The 22851-nt window shown below is 32.0% G+C and overlaps 1 long non-coding RNA gene across 2 annotated transcripts in view; it reads right to left on the bottom strand.

The window, feature by feature from the left end:
* Nucleotides 1-21657, bottom strand: part of LOC134477787 (uncharacterized) — a 43655-nt gene extending 21998 nt beyond the window's left edge. For both annotated transcript variants that reach the window (XR_010049981.1, XR_010049980.1), the window contains exon 1: nt 21610-21657. This is a non-coding gene — a long non-coding RNA (uncharacterized LOC134477787). The remainder of the gene's footprint in view (nt 1-21609) is intronic.
* Nucleotides 21658-22851: the final 1194 nt, after the last annotated feature.

Here is a 22851-nt window from a genome sequence, read left to right as displayed (position 1 = left end):
AAACCTAAACCTATATTTGAATAAGCTAACATTGTGTAGTGCTGTAGTAGATCCTGGAGTACTTTCCAAAATAATAAGAACCTTAGGGAACATTTTCTGTTATCAGTAAGTAAAATGAAATAGGTATTATACATTATAAATAATAAAAGAGTCTTGGGAGTTTGCTTTGTCATTGCAATTGGGAAAAACAGATAGCTCAGCTATATCACTACTTAGCATTCTGATTAAAAGTGTTAAATAGTAGACCTATGCCATACATCAATGTTGAATTTATTTCCATTCATTTGATAGGAAAGCAGTAACATTCAAAGGTAGGCAAATCTCAGTGCTCCTAACACTGTGACAATCGACATTTTCCCCCAGTGTAAAGCACTGTGCTTAACTGGAATAATATGAAGCTTTGAGGGAGAAGACGGAATCGGAATAAGCAATAAACACAAGCAAAGAGTGAAATATTGTTTTCCTTTCAACGTGTCTTCTGTTCATATTTCTGCTATGGAAAGTCAAATTTATTGACCTTTTTTTTTAGTGAGTATAAGTTACAAAAAGGTTACAGTGACCATCAGGTGGTGGGAATTACTGATTAGTAAGTAGTCTACTATAAAAAAATAAATCCTTTTAAAAATGAGGAATAGCATATTCTACTGCTATGAACAATAAATTTAATTATGAAGGAACATACACATTAGGGAGCTTTCCCCAAATACACAGTAATAGTACAATATAGTAAAGTACAACAGGCAAGCAATAACTCATTAGAACTGTGGTTTATAGTGATTGATATGTACTGGCTAATTTATTTTGCCATTTTTTAAAATAAAGTTTTCTCTTTAGTTATATTCAGATTTATGGTATAAAGTGTGTGTACAAATGTGTGTGTGTGTGTGATTCAAGATTAGCTTCCTTGGAACATTCTGTAGAGCTTTGATCTTTTTCTTAAGTTTTACAATTGGAATATTCTAGGCATTAATATATTTACAGATTGGTAGCTTAGCATTGTCTTCACAGGCTATTAAATTTTGATTGTACATTGTGATTTATGAATGGTCAGCCATTACAGATTTCTGGTTCTTCCAATTCTTTGTTCCCTGTTTCACAGTTGGGGCAATTACTCCAAATTTATTTGAGCAATCACTGATTTGGTTTCCATTGTGCCAGTATTTTACTGACTTTGTCTGTAGAATATTCTTTCTTCAATTAGTACTAATTGCACAAATAATCAGGTGATTTTTTTTTCCCTAGATCACTTGCAATGATTTCTTAACTTACTTGGACAGGTCTATTGCTGTTCTTAAATTTAGTGAATACTATTCTAGTCTTTATTAATTTTAAATTCTTCCATCTTACTATAATATTTCTGATGGTTTTTTTTTAATGCACTTACTTCAAACCTTGACCTCAGTACCCATAAATGACCCTGCCTGCAGACTTTGGAAGACAACTTTGAAAAAATGGTGAGATTATACAAGCCTCATTCACCAGGAGACCTTAGTCATTGTATCCAATTATTAGACTTTGTGATGGCGGGCTGTTTAGCACTTTCTCCTATTGCATGTTTCCAGTTCTTTTATCAGGGTGTGAGACACTGTGTCCGAGTAACTGTCTTGTTACTGGGGCTGAGTACCTGTCACCAACCAATTAACGGGGGAGATGTTTAATTTTTGCTCCATTTTGTAGAAATTTTGATCCATAGTCTGCTGGCTCCAGGGCAGAATTGATGTGGGAAAGGACTTGATACAAAGGAGCAAAGCTGGTCACCCTGTGACATCTGGGAAACAGAGGGAGAGGGATGAGCAGAGGACTGAGACAAACACTTCGGGGTCACTCCCATAATGCTCTTCTGCTTCCAACCATAGTGCACCCTAACATCACATTAGGGATAGCACCCTGTGGCTTAGTCAACTTCCGAAAGGCCTACTTGTGAGTGCAGGAGGCTCTGCCATAAATTACTTGGAAGTCACACCATTATATGCAAAGCACATAATCTACTAAGAAATTAATTTTTTGGTGAATAAATGAATGTAATTTAAAGGGAGGCAGTTATTTGTAACAAAGACTTTACAAATGTAGTTGCAAATAATTTATGGAATATTATAAATCTATTTTTAAACATAAAGTTTATATTTGGTAGAAAATTAATGAGGATTATCAAATTTGTTCTAAAATCTAGAAAAATTAATTGAAAATTGTTCATTGATACATCAGAGAATACTTGGAAAATCTTATTTGCTACTTTTGGTTGGTGATGATTCTTTGCCAATGATTTGGAATTTGAAACAATTGTCAGTGGTTTATTTCATTTTCACAATTTCATTGCTATGTACTGGTGATTAAAATTTTCTACACTATGATTAAATTAGTTGAGTATTTTTACTTAATGTTGATGCAACCATGATATTGTCATTGTAAAGTCAAATCTTTGTAGTTCAAACAATGAGGCAAGATGCATAAATTTCTGCAGGTTTTACAATTGTCTTATTTTTTGGCTATCATTTTTCTTTACGCAACTTTAGTAACAAATCAAAAAATAATCTTATAATTGAAAATTAAAATAAATACATACAAACACATGTTAAAATTTTCTTTTAAATGAGGTCTCAGTATTTAATCTAGGTTGGCCTCAGACTCTTGGTGATCCTCTGACTTCAGCTTCCCAAGTGTGGACTCACAGGCATGTATCAGCACCACATTTAGCTACAAAAGATTTTTAAATATGATTTTTATATGATATTAGAGTTCACTTATGTTTTGAATTTACATTTGATCATTTTCTAAAACTAGGCTTGATTAGAATACTAGTTGATAGATAAACCTGTTTTCAATATTGTTACAAACAATTTATCGCTATATGGTTTCAATTTTGTAAAAGTAGATCAAGACATTAATACACAAAAATGTACTTTGTTAATCAATATGAACTTGCATAGAACATTTGTCTTCTGTATCATTACACTACTGTAAATACTGCTGTACTTAATGTGAAAGTGCAGTTTCTTATTTTGGTTTTATATCCACAAATGGAATTGCAGGATGATATGATTGTTCTATTTTTAATTTTTTATATAGTGGCTGGCCTTACGGACATATCTAAGCAGTATACCATAGTTTCCTCATCTTCATGTCCTCTACAATAATTATCTTTGATGCTTTTGACAATGGGCATTCGAATCAATCCATATGACAAAATCACTGAAGCTTTACTTTGCATTTCTCTGATGATTAGTGATGCTGAACTTTTTCTCCTTATAAATCTATGTCAGTTTGTTTTCCTTTGAGGAAATGTTGGTCATATACTATGTACATTTTTAGTTGGATTATTTTTCTCTTACTATATGTGTGTATATGTAATTATACATTTTGACTATTAATTCCTAATCAATTGTACTGTTTTAAAATATTTTCTGCAATTCTTTAGGGTTTCTCTTTATTTTACTCACAACTTGGTTGTGTGATTTTGGTTTGATAAAAATACAATTGTAAATTTTCCTCTCTTTTCTTTAGTACCTTTATAGCTGCAGGCTAATATTTAAATCTTGAATTCATTTGAGTTGGTTTTTGTATGCTGAGATATGATTACAATTTCCTTTTGCATACAGATAGCCAGTTGGCCCAACATAATTTATAGTAGAGTAGTCCTAATCTTAATGTGTGTTTTTGGAAACTTAGTCTAAAGTTAATTGACCCTGACTTCATTGGTTTCTATCTGAGCTTTCTAGCCTGTTCTGTTGTTGATGTGTCTGCTTTTATTTCAGCAGTATTCTGTTCTATTTACACTTGATTAGTGGATATTTTTGAAGCCAAGCAGGGTAATGCTTCCAGCTTTGTTTCTTTTGTGCAACATAGTTTTGGGTATTTGAGCTCTAATGTGTGTCCATATGAGTTTTCAAAATGCTTTTAGTATTTCTGTGAAATAAATTACATCAGAACGTTGGCACGGACTGCTTTGAATCTGAAAACTGCTTTAAAGGTATTATCAATATTTTTATCACAAAGAAGCAGTGTAATAGCTTTTTATTATCAGCCATAACAATAGTTTAATGATTAGAATTAAGATGAGATTTAATCATTGATATTTTAACACAGTTAACATTATATGCATTTTTTTTTACCCAATGGGATGAGTTACCTTTTTCTGTAATTTTTTTTTTCATCAATAGTTTTCAGTATATCTTTCATCTTTGATTTAATTTATTTCTAAGCAGTTATCTGTTGCTGCTATGTGTGGCATTGTTTCTTGATTTCCTTTTCAAACTTTTTTCATTATTGCATAGAAACCCTATTGAGTTTTGCATGTAGATTTCATATCCTGAAATAACTTTTGAAATAGTTGTTTTCTTGTGGTGGTCTTTAGGGATTTTTACATGGTATCTGCAAACTGATAGCTTAACTTTGTTTTCTTCCACAGTAAAATGCGCTTTATTTCTCTGTCTTGTCGCGTTGCTCTGGCAAGAACTTCCAGGAAGATATTGAAACTAAGCATCCTTACTCTGTGCAGTGCTAATAAGATGGTATATTTTTGATATTCCTGGATATTCCTGCAAATAATATATAAATACAGTTTAACCAGACAGTGAATTCTTATAAATACACATTCTTCTATTATGATTATATAAGCATATGTAGTACTGTCTGTGCATTATAATAACTGATTTGGAAGAATTTCCATAAAATAACTTTAAACTATTTGGTAAATATTCATTGTCTAAGGGATTTAAAAAAATATTTTGCATTCTTACAACTGTATCAAAAGAGAAAATTTGCATATTTTAGCTTTCTGGGGTATGTTCAAAAATGAAAGAACTTTCTTAAAATCATTAAGTGAATAAACATCCACTTTTTAAAGACTGTATTCTTAGTGCCGGTACACATTTGAGTACCTCCCACTGTGAAGGAACAGGAATGAGTATCTCGGTGGACTTACTCAGAAAGAACACCCAGTGAGAACAATACATCGGTGAGGTAAGACATAATTACTATTATAGAAATAATTAAAATGCACGTATCTCAACTAATGAAAGTGGCATGCAACTAAAATTTTCATTTGCTACAATTATTATACATTCCAAAGTATTGCATAAAGTGCCAAGCAATTAAGGCTGCTTGATACTCAGATGTTTTTTTTCTTTGTAAAGACAAATAAAAGCTTTACATTCGTGCATGCTTTTGGAGATTTTAATGTACTTTTTTCTGAAAATATAATTACTCAACTATTTGCAGTACTCTTTGAATTGACTAAGTATTCATAAGCAAATCATAAATTTCAATAAAACAGCCAAAAATGAGCATATAAAACTACAATTAAAATATTATAAAACCCAAATAGGAAATGCATGTATTACAAGGATGTTAAAATGAACAGAAGATACGTTTTTGAGTAAAGAGCACAGTTTTGGGTTAATACAAAGAGGAATATCTGTGTGTATATTAATCATACTAGAAATGCTCTAAATATAATGAATTTTTTCATTTTTCAGTATTAGTATTTATGCTATTTAAACATTTTTATTAATTTAAATGTTAAGAAATATTCCCTTTTCCAAATATAATTAATCATTGATCCCAAGATAAAATCTGGTGAATATCTTTGATTAAATGCATAGCTATTGTTCAGTAAGTACTGACTCTATGTTTTTATCTTTGAAAAATAATACATGTCATTAGAAATCACACGTTGGGTGATTAATACTAAGTCCATCTGTCTGTATAAGTGGATAGTGGCTGATATGGACATATTAAATACATAAGGCTTTCATTTTTCAAAAAAAAGACACTGCAGAAAACTGCAATATCCATGGCTTTATTGAGCATTGAATTGATGCTTTACTCCATCACTATACAAGTACTAATAGGAATCAACGTCTACACATATATCCTAAGCACTACTAATGTCTCATGTACTGCTTTAATACTCATTTGATCAACAATACCCTATAGCATCCAAAACACTTAAGTGCAATATTTGCTAACATGTTTATGATACAACCTAATAGCCTATATATTAGGCCTTCATTTCTACTGAAATGAAACTGCCACACTTCTTGTGGCTTGTTTTGTTAAATACTTCTGCAGATCAGAAGCCCTCTACCATGTCACTGGGCTAAAGCAAGGTGTAGGGTGAAGGTGTTCTTTTCAGAGTTCAGAGAAGAGTCTGTTTCCTTGCCTGGTCTGGTGTTTAGAGGCCAACCAATTTCCTTGGCACATGGCTCTCCTCAAAGAATAGTGGTCCTCACTCTGATTCTTCTTTCATATTCAAAGTCAAGAATAAAATAAAAATGGAAATACTTAAAAGTACTACTTGTTTATATAGTTTTGTTACATTAGAGTTCATATAAAAGTCTTGATAATGATTTGAATATTAAAAAGTCTGCCACTTCCAGTAACATCTCCGACATGTGAACTGCTTTGAAGTTGTTTTGTCCATCTGTACACAAAAACACTGAATGGACCTGTGATCAACGACTTCTCCGTCTCATTAGAGACATGAGGCTGGAAGAGAACCACGTTGGAATGTGGAGGGACAGAAACATTCAGGGCATCACAGTCAAGATGCAGCTACTTGAACAATAAGCTACTTTTTAAACTGGGAATCATTTTTAAACAGTACTGTGTTTCATTTATGGATCTGAGACTACATGGGAGTAGGCAACTCAGCTGGCGTTGCTTGTAGGGAAATGTCATCACAGGTTTTCCAGTTTTACCTCTAGAAATCCCAGCAAAACTCTGAATGTATAAGTGGGGAGAGCTCCCCCATAGACCCCTCCTACTCAATGACCGTGACAGACAGTGACTGTCCAGGGCAAAGGACCCTGCAGCCTCTATCCAAATGGGGGCTGTGCCTTTCCTTCAACTGCAGATGAAGCTGCTTTTCCTGGTTTATCTGAGAGGTGAAGATGTAGCGCTGGATGGAGGGATGAATACTTATCACACGGAATCACTGAATGCCTGAAATATTAAAATAAGTTTATGCTCTGCCATGATAGCTACAGGGTTTTCATACGATGCTGGTGTTCTGTGCCAAAACCAAGATTGTGGGGGGGGGCAAGGAAAATAAAGAAATGCTATAAAGTTTATGTTATTGGTAGGTTACAGAAGAAATTAAACATAATCTTCGCCTAGGCAGATTAACTGAAATCCTCATGCTGAAAGTCCACTTGTCGGTTGCTTTTGCCAGATACAACATGTTCAGTTTTCAAGAGCTAATATGAAGCGTTCCAAATTAAAAAAAAAAAAAATGTATCCTCAGCGGAGACAAAGCAAGCATGAAATCCAGAATCATGCGTTGGACACAGACGTTGGGATCGTAAGACAAGGAATGTAATATAAGAAATATCTGAAAACTTCAAATAGGAAACATTTAAAAATATTCAAGAACAAGTGCATAGTGCACACAGAGGAAATGAAAGGTCAAGAAAAGATAAAAAAGGAAATGTTAGATATTATATGCACAGTAAAAGAAGTGAAAGATTCTCTTATGATCTAAGTGGTAGAGTGAATATGTTCTGGGGCGACATCGTTGGTGATAAAGAGAGCAGAAATTGTAAAGTGCAAAGGAAAAAAAAACAGGGGAAAATTTAAGAATGCTGGGATATTTACAAAAGGAACAACAAGCATATAATTAGTTCAGAAAAATAAGAAATAAAAATAAAAAAGAAAAATGTAGGTTAGCAATGGCTAAGATTAAATTAAATTAGTAAATTAAATTAATTTAACTTAAATTTTAAAAAGATTCAGAGAATACCAACAAGATAAACATGAAAGAAAACACAACCAAAGATATATGTAAGTTAGACATTCTAAGGCATTTCTCAATGAAAGTGAACTAAAAAAAAAACTTGAGAACATTTTAAAATATTTTAAATAAAATAAAAATTAACTTACCAGACCTTATACTGTCCAGCAAAACTTGCTCTTAAAAATTTATAGCAAAAAATTAAAATGTTAATAAAGAAAAATCTAAAATCTGTGCTCTCAGAAAACTAGTGAAGGAAAAAAAAATTAAGGTTAAGCTAGGCTGATAAAAACAAGTAATAGAAATTAGTGCAACAATCCATTAAATATAAAAATGAGAACAGAAAATATCAATAAAGTTGTTTTCCTTTAAAGAGCTCAATGAAATTGATGTTGTCTATCAGATTAACTGTAAAAAAGAGAGCTAATACAAATCACCAGAAATTTAAAGATGATTGCTAGTGTACAAAGAGTATTTGAAGAATGTATTGATTAACACTCAGCCTACAAATTTGACGTATTAGGTGAAATATATTATTCTTTTAAAAGAATATAAAAGGACTTACACGGGGAGACATATAATCTGAACTAATTCATTTCTACTAAAGAAGCTGAATAAGTAATACCCTTCCAAAAATAGTTTCATATATTTTTATAATTTTTTGAAAAGAATTAAAATATTCACAATATCTTCCAGCAAATAAATCAAAGCACTTCTTTCTTCTTCCTGTGAGATATAAAGGCATTATAGTACAGGGAAATTATAGATTTATACTTCCCAAAATATGCCTTGACTTGTCTTCAAGAAAATTGAGCAAAACGAATTCAACTTATTAAAAACATATTATTTATCATGAACAAGTAGCTGATACAAATGCTAGACTGATTTAATGTGTGGAAATGGGTTTGTGTAGTTCACCATTTCAAAAGAATATAGAAAAATTATGCAGTCATAATAATTGACACAAAAATGCCTTGTAAAAACACTGCAGTAAATAATGGCATAAAACCCTTGACTATATAAGAATACCTACCGAAAATGTTCCATTACTTTTTTTTTTTTTTGTCTTTTTCATTTTTATCAGTACCAGGGATCGAACTCACGACTGCCTGCTTGCAAGGCAGGCGCTTGTGCCGCTGAGCTAAATCCCTAGCCCCTATGTTGCATTATTAATAGTGATACAAAGTCTTTTACAATACAAATGAAAATAAGGTAAACATTTCATCTTTGAACCAATTGTTTTACAATTTGGGTTTGCATCAAAAAATTAAATATACCTGCATACTATTAAAATGATTAAAAATCAAACAGTATAGTAATATGAAAAATATTCTATTTTCTTATGAAAAGAAAAGCTAATTCTCCATTTTGCATTACACAATACACAACATACAACATGGTACCCTGTATTCTAGGTTAATATTTTTAGAATCTTTGGATTGGAAGGTGAAACTTTTAAGTGACATTTAAGGATGAGTTAATGTGTCTTTTCTGCAGCAACCAACTTTTTATAAGTAACAATCACAAGAAAATTTCAGTTAATTATGAAGATTATGAATGAGTAATCTTTCCAAAAGAGGAAAAAGAACTAAAAGATTGATGACAATGACAAATATATGCATTTTTAATTTGTAATGTGCAATGTATTATTTTCTTGATGCAGCATATTTAGAAAAATGTACATTTCAATATAAAGCTTTAGAAATTTTGGAGATGTGTGGAGACGCAAGAAGCCTTTTTTTTCTCGTGAATAATAAGGCTATGATTATATCTGTCTTTTAATTGCAAGCATCTACTAGAACATAAAACATTTTGTAACTCACTGAAGGTTTAATTTCCTTTATTTCATTTAAACATTTTTTCTGAGCATGTTATAAAAGATATGGAAGATCACAGAAGTTGACAAATACTTTTGCATTAGTGAGTGAATTGAAATAAACAGTTAATATTCTGTGACATGAAAGGAAATCTGGATAAGAATGTAAAAAATATATAAGAATGTAGTTTTTTACAGTGTTATTCTCAAATTAAGTATCTTGTGAGTATAGGTGTGCTGTGATGATATATATAAACCATAGATATTTACCTAGCAAACCTGGAAAATAATCTCACAGATGTATTGGTGAGGAAAGGGACTTCCATGATCAGAGATAAGAAGCTAGGTACTAAGTTTGGCATTGTTACCTTTAAAAATTGTGTTGATGTTCTCTATATATTCATGACAACACTCAGAGACCTTCTCAAATCACTTCAGGGAATTTGAGATAGTTACATTTTTATCCTTGGTAACAGTGTCTGGGTTGCTTCAAGAATTATTAGATCAACTATATTATATTTAACTCACGATATAAAATTATTGCCTTTCTAGAATGTATGCTTCCTAGATTCAAAGGCCAGATGGGATTTATTTGTCAAGAAGGAAACTAAAAAATTACCCAGCAAAGCTAATCTCTCAGTTTATATTCATTTACTTTTTCTATGTCTCAGCTTTAAGTTCTAACACCTGCTATTGAAGTAATCCCTTTATTTTTTTAAACTTTATTTAAAGAGAAAAAAAACAGAAAAAGGTTAGAAATAATACATAATTTCAAAAAATAAACAGTAAGAAATCACTAGTTGATGAATTACATATTGTCCTCTTTCAATAGTTGTTCAAGTCACAAAAGCAAAGAATACAAAGTGGACATTCAAACAGCGAGACTGCAAACCATTTTTTTCAAAGATACAATAAAAACCTAGTAATGTGATTATCAATGCTACCCACTTCAACATACATGCCGTAATATCCTTTAGAGCACGTTCTTTTCCTCTCTTTTTTATAATAGCAATTACACATTTAGGGTTTTATCACTCCTACAGTTCTCATTACTTTTTACACTAGAGACACAATGTTATATTTATAACATGATTCTTACTTATTTCACTAATGAGGATAGTCTCAAGTGTCTCCATTTACCTATGAAGGCCTCATGATCATCTTTTTTTCAACTACAGACTGGACAAAAAAGATATGGTGTTTTTATACAATGGAATCCCTTTATTTTAAATCCAAGAAGGTGTTTATGAATCTGTGGATTATTTACATAATTTTTTCTTTTAAGCACATGTGTGATAAATAGTGAAACAGTTAAAAAAGATTTTTACTGTTCAGATAAAACAACAGATCTGCTGTATTTCAAGTGAATAGTAGAAATAGATTATTTCGTTTTTCATTGGAAAATGTATTTTCTGATATAAAGACCTATGTCTTATCTAATATGCATATACAAAAATTGATTCATAAACTATTTGAAAAGGGTTTTGGAAATACAAATATTTGGAAATACATAAATTCCATATATAATAAATTGTGTATTTTATTACATAACATTCACAGATAGCAAATTATGCAGATAAATGGATTTTAATACTGTATACAAACCGTGAAATATGTGGCAGGCCAACATGCAGAGCACAACCAACCATTTTCAGCTTCCCTTTCTACACCAATAAACCTGAAAAAAGACAACTTCAAGCTTCATCACCATGAAATAATTTTGTCTGACTTAGCCTAAATATAAATGAAATTAAAAAGCATACATTGCTTGTTAGTGACTTCTTTTATTCCGTCTCATCTGTGAGAAACACCCTTGTGGTGTGGCATACATTTCCATTCCTGGGTAATGTTTATTTCCACTGGGAGAATCATCTACAGTGTACTAATTTATGTATCTATTCTATTGTTATGGAGCAGGATCTTTGTTTTATTTCTGGGGTATTATAATTATGATTGTTGTTAGCACTTTTGGGTTTTGATTGACATAGACTGTGTTTTCCTTAGCAAACTCCTCGGATGTGAACTTACTGGATATTACGTTCCATGTGATTCTAACTTTAATAGACACTGTGAACGCGTTCCAAAGAGGTCACACTAATTGAAAACGCGACCAACAGTGTTCAAGGCTCCAGGAGCGCCACGTCCTCTCCTGAAGTTGTCAGTCCCTTTAATTAAGTGCATTCCAGTGGAGGCCTCTTGGTATTTCACTGTGCTTTTTTTTTGCATTTGCCTGATGGCTAACAAAATTGAGGTCATTTTAATATACTTATTGACCATTTTGACAATCTGCTTTATGAAATGTCAGCTCAATTCTGTGGACCTTGGGAAGTACTTTTTCATAATAAAGCATGATGAATGCTTTTCAACGGTTTCTGTGTTGAATTTGGCTAGTATTCTTATGTTTTAAAACCACTTTAATAGGGAATGTTTACTAATTATTTGGCATTTATAATACGAAATAAACATTTTGTCTGATGTACTTTTCCATCTAGTAAATGTGATTTTATATTTCTCATCAGTTATAGAAAATATCTGGAAGTCTTTTATTCAAATGTTTTTGTAGCATTCTTTTTCACTACTATATAGTTTATAATTACATGTATATGATTATAATTTATATATGAATGTATATGACTGTAACCACATATAATCATATATATATATATATATATATATATATATATATATATATAATTTGAGAGGGTACCAGGAAATGAACTCAGGACCTTGCAATTGCCAGGCAGGCTCTGCATGGCTGAGCCATTCCCTCTTTCTCTGTAACCATCTGTATTTGGATAATTTACTACTCATAAATTATTACTTAAGGTTTTTTTTTCTGTATTATAACATTTTGGCATCCTGTACTTCTTTCTGGATATTTTCTGTATTATTTTTTTTGGCCAGGGGGTTAAACATATTTTCTATTGTGTTTCAGGTATTATATTTTAAAATAAGCATTATTAAGTACATTTTATGTACAATGGTATACAGAGAAAGATTTGAATTAAGATTTCTGAATTATGATTTAATACATATGGTAAAGTAACATTAATTAGATCAAATGATAGTTTTGATTAACTACCCCTTTCAGTAATTATTAAACTCTCCCTCAGTGCCTGTACCATGTTATATTTTCACCATTGGCAGGGTGTTACTTTTAACAACATTGGTTCATTTCATTCTATTATTATTCCTTTTTTGGTTGTGACCTTTCTGTTAAGAGTGAAGAGTATCTCATAATTTGTGTTGCAGTAAGAAGTGACTACTGACATTCAGGGTTACTTTTTTGCACATTTCAATCATTTGTACACCTTTGGGTACATGTCTATCCAAGATTTTTACTCATTTCCTAGTTTGTCTTCCTGTTAAACTGTAGCAATGCTGCCTGTATTTCAGGTGTGAGATCCTTATTAAATGTATGATTTCTAAATATATTTCTCATCTATCATTAACTTAATTTGATTGTGACTTCTTATGGGTAAAAATGCCTACTGTTTATCAAATGCAATTTTTCATTTGTGTTGCTTCTGTTTTTGGTGTCATGTATAGGAAGCAATTGCTGAGTTTAACTTTGTGAAGATTTATTCTTAGGTACTGTCATAAAACTTTCATGATTCCAGTTCTTATATTTTTGTTGATCATAAGCTTTGAGTTAATTTTTGAATATGAGGAAAAGCAGAGGTCCAACTTAATTTTTATGTATGGAGAAGTCCATACTTACACTATTTACTGTAAAAACTTTTCTCTTCCCCTTTGAGTCACCTGGGCACCGTTGGACAATCAACAGGACTTAGATAGGTGGATAAGTGGAATAAATTGCATTTTATCAAGCAACATGTCTCTTATGCCTGTGTTATATTTTTCTTTTAGTATATTTGTAGGAAGATTTGAAGTTGATTAGATCTGAGACATTCTTTTTTTTAATTAATCTCTCCATAATAATATTTTCATTTATGTATTATTTTCCTTGTATTCTAATGTTTCTTATTTCAGGTTTCATTTAGCTGTTCAACAATATTTGCTTAATGTCTATTTAGTTAGTCCAACGTCTGCTTTTTGTAGTGAAGAATTTTATTTACTGTATATTTTCTCTATTAATGTGCTATAATGTTCTCTATCTTTATAAATTTTTTGTCACTGAAAGAAATTGAATATCATTATGTAGTAACTATAAAAATTATATTCTCCATTTTCTTACAATTTGTCATTCTTCGTAATTTTTATAGTTTAAAAATGTATGTTATTACTATATGTGGGTAGTATATAATGTTGACAGTGGTTATGGTACATTGGTGCTGAGGTTTGAATGTTACAATCATGTCTATTTGCTTTAGCTAACACATTTTTCAAAGATGTATTTCTTGTCATATGTTGTCACTGAATCTTCTTATGCTTCATAACTTTTATTCATATACAGTCTTCACAGAGATACTCTTAAATGTCAGGAGTACTTTAAATTTGTCTTTTCCTTGCTTTATTATTGACTTTTGCTGAACACTTTTGACCTCTCATATAGTTATTGAAAAAGAGTTCTGACAGCTTTTGTTTGCTCTCAGTTTTTCTGTGGGACAATGGGATTTTAAAACTGAAACTGCTTTTGCTCCGGTGGAAAATATTTTATGCTATACTTTTAAAGATTTGGAGAATATTTTAATAATATATGTTTACATTTTCTTGTAAGCATACAATAACCATTCTAATACTTTTATATCTATTGTGATGGACTTTTTAAATTTGGTAAACTCTAGGCTTCTGTAATATCCATCTAAAAACCTCAAAAGATTATTAGGGACTTTCTGTCTTGGTAGAACTTGAGTTTGAACTTCTGTTATCTCAGTGAGACATAGTCAATGAATTGTCTGTCTAGACAGTAGTTTTCCAGTGTTGGACATTTACTGATGAAGTCTTCCCTTTTGGATTTTAACCTAGAATTTAATAAAAAATTTTCAATATACCTATTTTCAGGCATTTCTGTAAAGAACATGTCTTTTCAGGTTCTTCTGTTCCAATATGCTGACCCTCAAATTGAAACTGTATGTCAAAGTTCAGCCTCCTGCTAGAACTCTAGACACAGGTGGAGGATAGTTCTTGCTGGGACTCCAGAAAGTGAATTATCAAATGCCTTAGGGAAAACCTTGGTTTGACTGTGGACTTCTTCATAATGTGTGTTTGGGAGTCATATTTAGTAGGCTTACTCCTCATGTTAGAGTGATTTAATTGAGCTTTAATGACCATAATCTTTTCATTGCATTTCCTGGTTATAATTTAATTTAAAATAGCTACTGCTACACAAATTACTGTTCTCCTTGTGGTTATTTAGTCTTCTGTTCTACAAAGCCTCTGAAATCTATGCAATGTCCTCAGGCAAAAGCACTAGTGTTCTTGAGACTATCATTCTTTTTTCTAGCATATGTTTCCTCCATGAGCATCTTATGTAGGTGCAGTAGCCATGTTCTGAAGCTTTGCTTGGCTCTAATGTGTATGAATGTCTTCTGGAAGAAAAAGTCAGTACCAATATTATCCCTCCCTACACCTTCTGGCTCTGAAATATGGTTCTCCACTCTCCATGTTTTGGAAATGTCCTATGAAGTCAACTGTATAATTTTTTCTCAGCAATAATATTAAAGTAACTATTCTAGTCCTACTGAGAGTAAAATGTCTTCTAATTTTAAATGGTAAAATCAAGTAACTTTCAGAATTGTTATCAGGATTCTAGAAAATGATAAAGTCAATTACAAAATGCAAAAAAATATCATTTTTATATTTTCCACGATCCACATTTTATATGTACAATTAACAAGTGCTACAAGTTTTGCTTTCAATTGTTCATATATACACATATATTTTACATTTCTCCCTGAGTTTTATTTTCTGATGTGTTTTCACTGAATCAATTCAGTGATCATAATCATTTAAACAGTGACTATGACTATGGTCAGATCATAATGATTTAAACAATTTCATTTAGACTCACTTATTAAATTTCATTTAATAAGTTACAGTTTCAAAGAAAATAATTATAGTAACATAATCTTATCTCCTGTTAAATCCTTAATTTGTAATAATTTTCCAAAATGTGCAAATAATTTCAAAGTCAATCATAACTTTCTCGCTGTTAATGAAATTTGGACTGCTCCTAACAACTTCCTGTAAATACAAAATCTCACTGTGTTATTCTTCATTCTTCCTCTAATGTCATCAACAACAGGTTAGTAAGTGTCTTGTTATGGCTTAACTCTAACCAATGTGCCTCCGTCTTGTTCTGTATGCACCATCTCAAGAGGGTTAAGTTTCTAATCCTTGTAAAAGCTTAAGTTTCAGTTTCTTGTAACTCCCCAACCCTCTTTCCGCATGTTATTGCAGGTGTCCTATTCCTAGATAATGTTTAACCACAGGGTAGGAGTGGTGGAATGCACCAAGAGCTCCAGATGATAGCAGAACTAAGTCAACCAAGTCCACAGCTTTATAGCTTTGCAGTTTTTAGCTTTAAATATCCCTCCCTTAGTCTGTTAGGTGTGCAGTCTCTGGGTTGACCCAAAGAGGGCTGCATCGCCAGGCCTGAAATAAAGCCTCTGCTCTGAATTTTCTTAATTTCTTGATTCCTTGGATTTTATTCTGGGGTCCAAGCTATCTCAGTCTCTAAACTAATTATACAATTTATTGTTATTAGATTTTCCTAAATTCATCTATTGAAAGAATTGCTTCTTATTATGTCATGTTTTATGTCTTTCTCCCATTATCATTCTTGTTATATAAACTGTTGAGATCCCCATTGAGCTGGTAGTTAGCATTTGCCTAGTGTGCTGGAAGCCAGTACAACACAACAACCTCAGTGTTATTCTTATCATCATTTCCTATGATACTACTGCTTAAAATATTCCTTATTTCAAAATATATGTGGATCAGTCTTTCCATGGTTTGACTTCACTGAAATTCAACTCATGCCTTTTCTCATTGCTTCATAAGCTATGGAAGTACTATAGTCCTGGCTCACTAGCTTTGCAATTAAGACGTTTCAATTAGGACTCTAGAAAATGATTACAGAATGAAAAAAAAAAAGAAATATATTTGTTATAGGTAGTCTATTGTTTACCTAATGCTAGCATGAATAAATTTGATCTCCATGGATGCTCCAGTTTACTAAGTTAACTATTATTTTCTGTCCTTCCACTGCACTTTCATTTGTGTACTTCCCAGTTTAGACCTTTGTTGTTAATTATGTTTGTTTCTTCTGTTTAGACTTCAGACTCCAACTTTAAATAGGCTGTTAGATTTACTGCCCATTAACGTTTGTTACTGTCCTAAAATTACTAATGATATCATCATCACTCTAAGTTACACTGAAATGCATCTAATATTCTTATACCTGCTCAGTAACATTGCTTCCTGTATGCTGAGAAATGCCATAGGCTAATGTTCTAGACTCAAAGCATGAGACAGGGGTGGAACATCGCTAATTTATTAAGAAAACCACCTTAAGAGAAACACAGTAGAAAACCAAAAAATTTTTGCAAGAATGTAGTCTTGAGTATCCTGCAAATTTGACTTGATACAGGGTAAATTAGTGCTTTTCAAATATCCACTTGCAGACTCCTAAGACTTTAAAGGAAAGGATTGATACTACTGAATTGTTGTTCAACTAGCCATCCATATCTGGAAGAGGAATCACAAAGTTATCTCCGGTAAAAAGGGTCTCATGCATGGCAGCCAAAGTTCTGAGAACAACGCATGTTGGATCCATTTTAAAGATTCGCTGAACCTGTGTTGTACAGGAAAGAGTACCCAGCCGGAGCCTGACGGATTCTACCATCTTATACTAATGATTTTAAAAAGTCTTATATCCATTTCCAAAAGGCATTGTTTTACAGGAAGATGGAGTGCTTGTATATATTATGAATAGTAATTTAGTTTGCTTATGGAGAAAAGAATCTTGAACTGCTCAAATACAATGCAAAGACAGTTACACATGAAAAGAGTAGTGAAAAAGAATAGTCTCAAAGATTATGCACAGACTCCTTTGCCACCATAAAAATGAAGATCACCGTTTTCATCAGGTTTCCTTCTTTCATATACTTTACACATAATTCTCTAAAAAGAAAAATTGTAATGCCTTGTTTCACTTCACATTATCTCCCTAGTATTATATGCTGACTGATGTAAATTTTAAAACTCAGTCCTGAAAACACACAAAAAAATTGAATAGAAAACTGAATCACCAGGAACCTGAAAGACAGACTTACAAATCTTTTGTCAGAATATGTATAAATCATTAATATCTTTATATTATTTTGGGAATAAATTGACTTCTGGATATTTTTAATTTGTTTTACTTTTATATGCAAAACACTTTTATTAAAAATTAGAAAACTGTTTCTCATTTGAAGTTTGGGAAAGAAATTTCACTGTAGCTGATTGTTTTGTCATGTAACAGATCCAGATTTTGACTATTCAGGGTGAGGGATACAGCGCAGCAGGACAAGTGCCTGCCTGGCAAGTGTGAGGTCCTGAGTTCGATTCCCAGTACCAAACAAAGCAAAAAGATTTTGTTTGTTAGAATCTCAGCCTATTATTTTTGAAATTTTTCACTAAAATTGAGCTTTGGTGTGTCACAACTGACATAAGACACACCAGGAAAAGAACAATGTACAGCATAAAAATAATGAGTCATTAGTAGATAATTATAAGTGAATCGATTAATTCAAACCTAAGGAATACATAGAATAAGAAGTTGAAAAAAACACAAAATTTCTTCAAGAGAAGTTTAAAAATATGCTTAACTTGAAGAAGACCATGACCAGAATATTAATATATTTACTTGATGCTGTTTTGAGAAATATCAAAATATTTCACAATATATCCAGAGGCTAATGAGAAGAAAACTAAAATATAACACATTAATTTGTAATCTGGTAGGATTTACTCAAGTACATTGTGAAAAATCATGAAAGATATGAATCAGCTCATTGACAACACACTGTTAAATAGTTTCTATGACAAATGAGACGCTTACCACAATGTTAGCATTGAGTCACTTGACAGCTGTCAGTATCTATTGGGCTGTCTTTCCTAGATATGCAAAGAGCTGATTACGTTTTAATATTGCTTTTTACTTGGAAAACATTTATATAAAATACCACAGCATGAATATATAACATATACAATAATAAAGTTTGTATATTTCCCTGTGTGTATGTTTATATTCTCTTATATATAGAAAGAATAGGAGGAAGTCATCACCCTTCGCCAACTTACTTTAAGACAAATGGATCAAAAATAATCAGAATGCATCAAGAAATAATTGGGTGCTATTGGATGTAGTAATGTCCAATCCCACAAGTGTATTAGACTCATTTGTGGAGTATGAAAACTTAACCAACATCTTTGACAAATCCACTGCTAGCATTATACTAAATGACACAAAAAAAGTTCAATCAGCCCTCCCAGAATCCTACCTGAATACATTTTCACTAAAATCAAGAACAAGAGAAAGTTTTCACTTTTACCACTTTTACTAAATATAATACTCAAAAATTTACCCAGGACAATTAGGCAAGAAAAAATAAATAAAAAAGTGGTATAAGCAGCAACAGTCTTCATCTAAATGTTCTTAAAACTACTGAGTTCAGCAAAGTGTCAGAGCATGAAATAAATGCACAGAACAATAGTATTTCTATACACCAAAAGTTAACCACTAAGAAAGAAATTGGTAAAACAATCACACTCAAAATACCCTCAAAATATTACTGTTCATTGGAATTAACTTGACCAAGGAAGTGACAGACCTCTATAATGAAAATTACATTGCTATAAAAAAAACTGAAGAGAATATCAGAAAATGAAAATATCTTGCCTAATCTTGAGTAAGCAAAGCCAACAGCATCAAAATAGATTACAAATATTATATATATACATATATATATGTATATATAAATTTAATATAACCAAAATAAAAATACCAATGGCTTTTTTCATAGAATGAGATATCAGTAGTTCTAAAATTTATTTGGAGAAGGAAGAGATTCAGAATAGCTAAAGCAATCCTGGTCAACAAGACCAAGGCTTGCAGCATGATGATTCCAGAATTCAGGTTATATTGTAATGTCACAGAAGTAAAAACAGCATGGCACAGACATGAAACAGATATTCACCAACAGAATAGAATGGAAGATGAAATAACCCTATGGACCTTGGACGAGGTGATTTTTTAGCAAAGGGTCTAATCATTATATACTGAAATAAAGACTTTATTAAAGAAATAAATGGTCCTTGGAAAGCTGGTCCCCATCCATGGAAGAATGAATCTTGATCCTTATTTCCCATTCTGTGCTAAAATACATTCAGAGTGAATCAAAGGCCTATATATAAAAGCAAAAATACTGAATCTGATGGAAAAAAAAGTAAAACTCTTACATCACAGGCATAACCCAGACAACAATTTCTTGAATTAAAGCACAATTGCACCAGAATCATTAAATGTTGCATGAATTTTATTTACCTGCCTTACAAGTAAAATTTCTTTAAATATGCAAGACCTCAGCCTTTTCCTTTAAATCATTGCATGTGGAATATTGTCACCAAGGCCCCTCTCATTTTTGTGTCAGTGTGCTCTAATTTTATTAAACATGCTCCTATGCCTACTCTGAGGTGAGCTTTCTCCATTCTTTTTTCTCTTCTGCACTTCAGTTTTGTGGAGCACAGTGTGTGTGCTGCTAAGGCAAGAGTTTATGGAGAGTAGTTTAAGGCGCGTTGGAGGAATAGCCCTGCGCGAGGAACTAACTGCTAAGAAAAGCAAAGTTCGTTGGCAGTAGAAAATGTGCTACATAACTGTCACATAGGGATTGGCTTAAACATAATTCAACATTTACTTGGAACATTTCTGTGCCTTAAATGTATACTGCTTTCTGCATGTCGCTTTCTGCAAGATCCACTAAAATACACATGCAGCTGTGATAGTGACAGCTTGAGGTTGAGCAGATTGACATAAAAGTCAAATAAAAATGTTACGCAGCTCCGTGAAGGGCATATGGAGGCGACTTAGTTTTAAAAGCCATTTTACTTATATTAGGTGACATTTTCAAATATAAAGATATATTTTTATATTATTTAATGATTTAATGAAGGATATACTGCACTACAAATTATTTCCAGGATAACTAATACAGTCTGTATATTTAAGGTTTTTATATATTTTATCAAAAGCATTTATTTCTTCCTTCCTTAAAACTCTTTACCAAGGTATTCAAAATTATTTAAACTCTCTATTTATATACCTTCAACTCACTAAATCACAATATAAATGTGTCTACTATGATATTTTAATAAATACTATGTGGTATAGCTATCTTCCTCTCAAACAGATGCTTCTATTTCATTTCCTCTGCATGGGAAGATGCCATGAGAAATCTGGGTATCTTAAATCACATAGAAGTACAGCAACTGAGATCTAATATTATACCTCTGTGGAGAGTCTGAAGATGCCCATTTAAATTTTATATTGCTGTATGTATTATGGTAATAATTATATTTGAAAAGTGTCTTTTATTCCCTCCTTTCTTCCTTCCCATTTTCTTTGTCAAGGATTAAAATATGGTTTTATACAATAGTTCAATTGTAATATTTGTTTATTATCTTTTATCTCTCTGCAATTTAAAGTACACGACAAAATTGCGTTTTCATTTCTTTACTGGGATCGCTCAAGTGAATTCATAATTGTACACTCTACTTTTTAAATTATATATCTTAGTGTAAAGTGCTTATTAAATGCAAGCAAGAATGTGCAATTAAAGAAAGATATCCTTCACTCTACGCCATGAGAAACATTTATAATTTAGATGACAGATCTGTATTTAAATGTACTTCTAATTAAAATATACACAGCACATTGACATATATCATGTTCAAAACTACTGCAAATATTTTGCTTAGTTTTCTGAATACTCTTCATGTCAACAAAAGTATATTATCCTCTTCATTTAATGTCTACATAGCTTTGTTTTGTGACTGCTCCATAAATACTTTGAACAATTCTTGATGTTGGAAGTTTAGTGGGTGCTTGAACACTTACTTGACCGGCGCAGCCCCCCAATGAGACAGGAGACGCTTCAGGTGGTAACAGGAACTGCCGCTTTATTTACGCAGGCTCTGGTTTATATATTTGGCCGTGACCAATCACAGGCTGCCACGAGGAAGCAGGGTGGGAATGGGAAGCAGGCTCTGGCTAATATATCCAGCTGTGGCCAATCAGGGGTGAATACGGAGTGAGCACGAGGTGCGCCTGGGTTGGCTAATTTAGAGAGGGACATAACGCATTGCGGAAGCTGACGAGGTCTTATCGTCCCGGGCGGGGTGTGTTGAGCGCCTGCGCCCGACACTTACTATTATCAACAAATTTCAAATTAAGATGCATGAGCCAGGGATTTAGCTCAGTATCATAAACACTTGCCTGGCAAGTTTTAGGTTGTGAGTTTGATCCCCGGTATAAAAAAAAAAAAAAAAAGTGTACTTTGATGTTTTAAATCATTTTTATTTTAATAATATAAAACTTTATAAATGGAATCTTTATATGACAAGCACATATATTTTCCCATGTCTTAGAAAGTTGTTTAAAAGAAATATTGTATTTTAAAATTTGCCTTTGTGAACGGTTCATATTTTATTTTCTAGTTCCTTTTTATTATTTGGCTTCTTTTTTAATTATTTTATTATTTTTGGAAAGACTAAAAATCACATATTTGAGTAATCTTATGGAACATATTTATGTTCCACTAAAATTGGCTTGATTTTTTGCAAATACATGAAAAGAACAATCAAAGCTATTTGGACATCATCGTTACTTCTACTCTTTATGTTTAAACTGTTTTAGACTAGCAAGAGTTTGCAAAAGTACCCTTGAGTACATCTCACCTCATGGCTTCCAATAGCCACAATTTGTCTAATATTGTTTATTTGCCCCATTTTTGCTTTGTACCCCAGGTTAAGCCACTTTTCCTTCTTCCTTTTTTATTATTTTGCATCAGAATACTAACATAAAATCTGGGTATCGTATACTCATTTAGAAGTGATTAATTTCTTGCTTCAGATTTTTACTAGTAAATTAGAGGGGACAATTTCACCTCCCATCAGAGTGTTACACACAAATAATCCTCTCAGACAAGATCTAAAATGTTGCTTGTAGTATAGTATTACATGCTTATTTACCATCGATTTTTAAATTTAATTCATAGTTTTGTGACAGCCTTACATGGATATTTAATTCTGCTTGTTAATGTATAGTAGTTTTAATTCAGAATCTGTGTTTTAAATATCC

Source organism: Cavia porcellus, unplaced genomic scaffold (assembly GCF_034190915.1).
Source record: "Cavia porcellus strain 051 isolate PalLab524CR breed Dunkin Hartley unplaced genomic scaffold, mCavPor4.1 scaffold_10, whole genome shotgun sequence".
Lineage (NCBI taxonomy): Eukaryota > Metazoa > Chordata > Mammalia > Rodentia > Caviidae > Cavia > Cavia porcellus.
The sequence above is the reverse complement of the archived record's forward strand: the minus strand, read 5'-3'. Positions and strand labels throughout refer to the sequence as shown.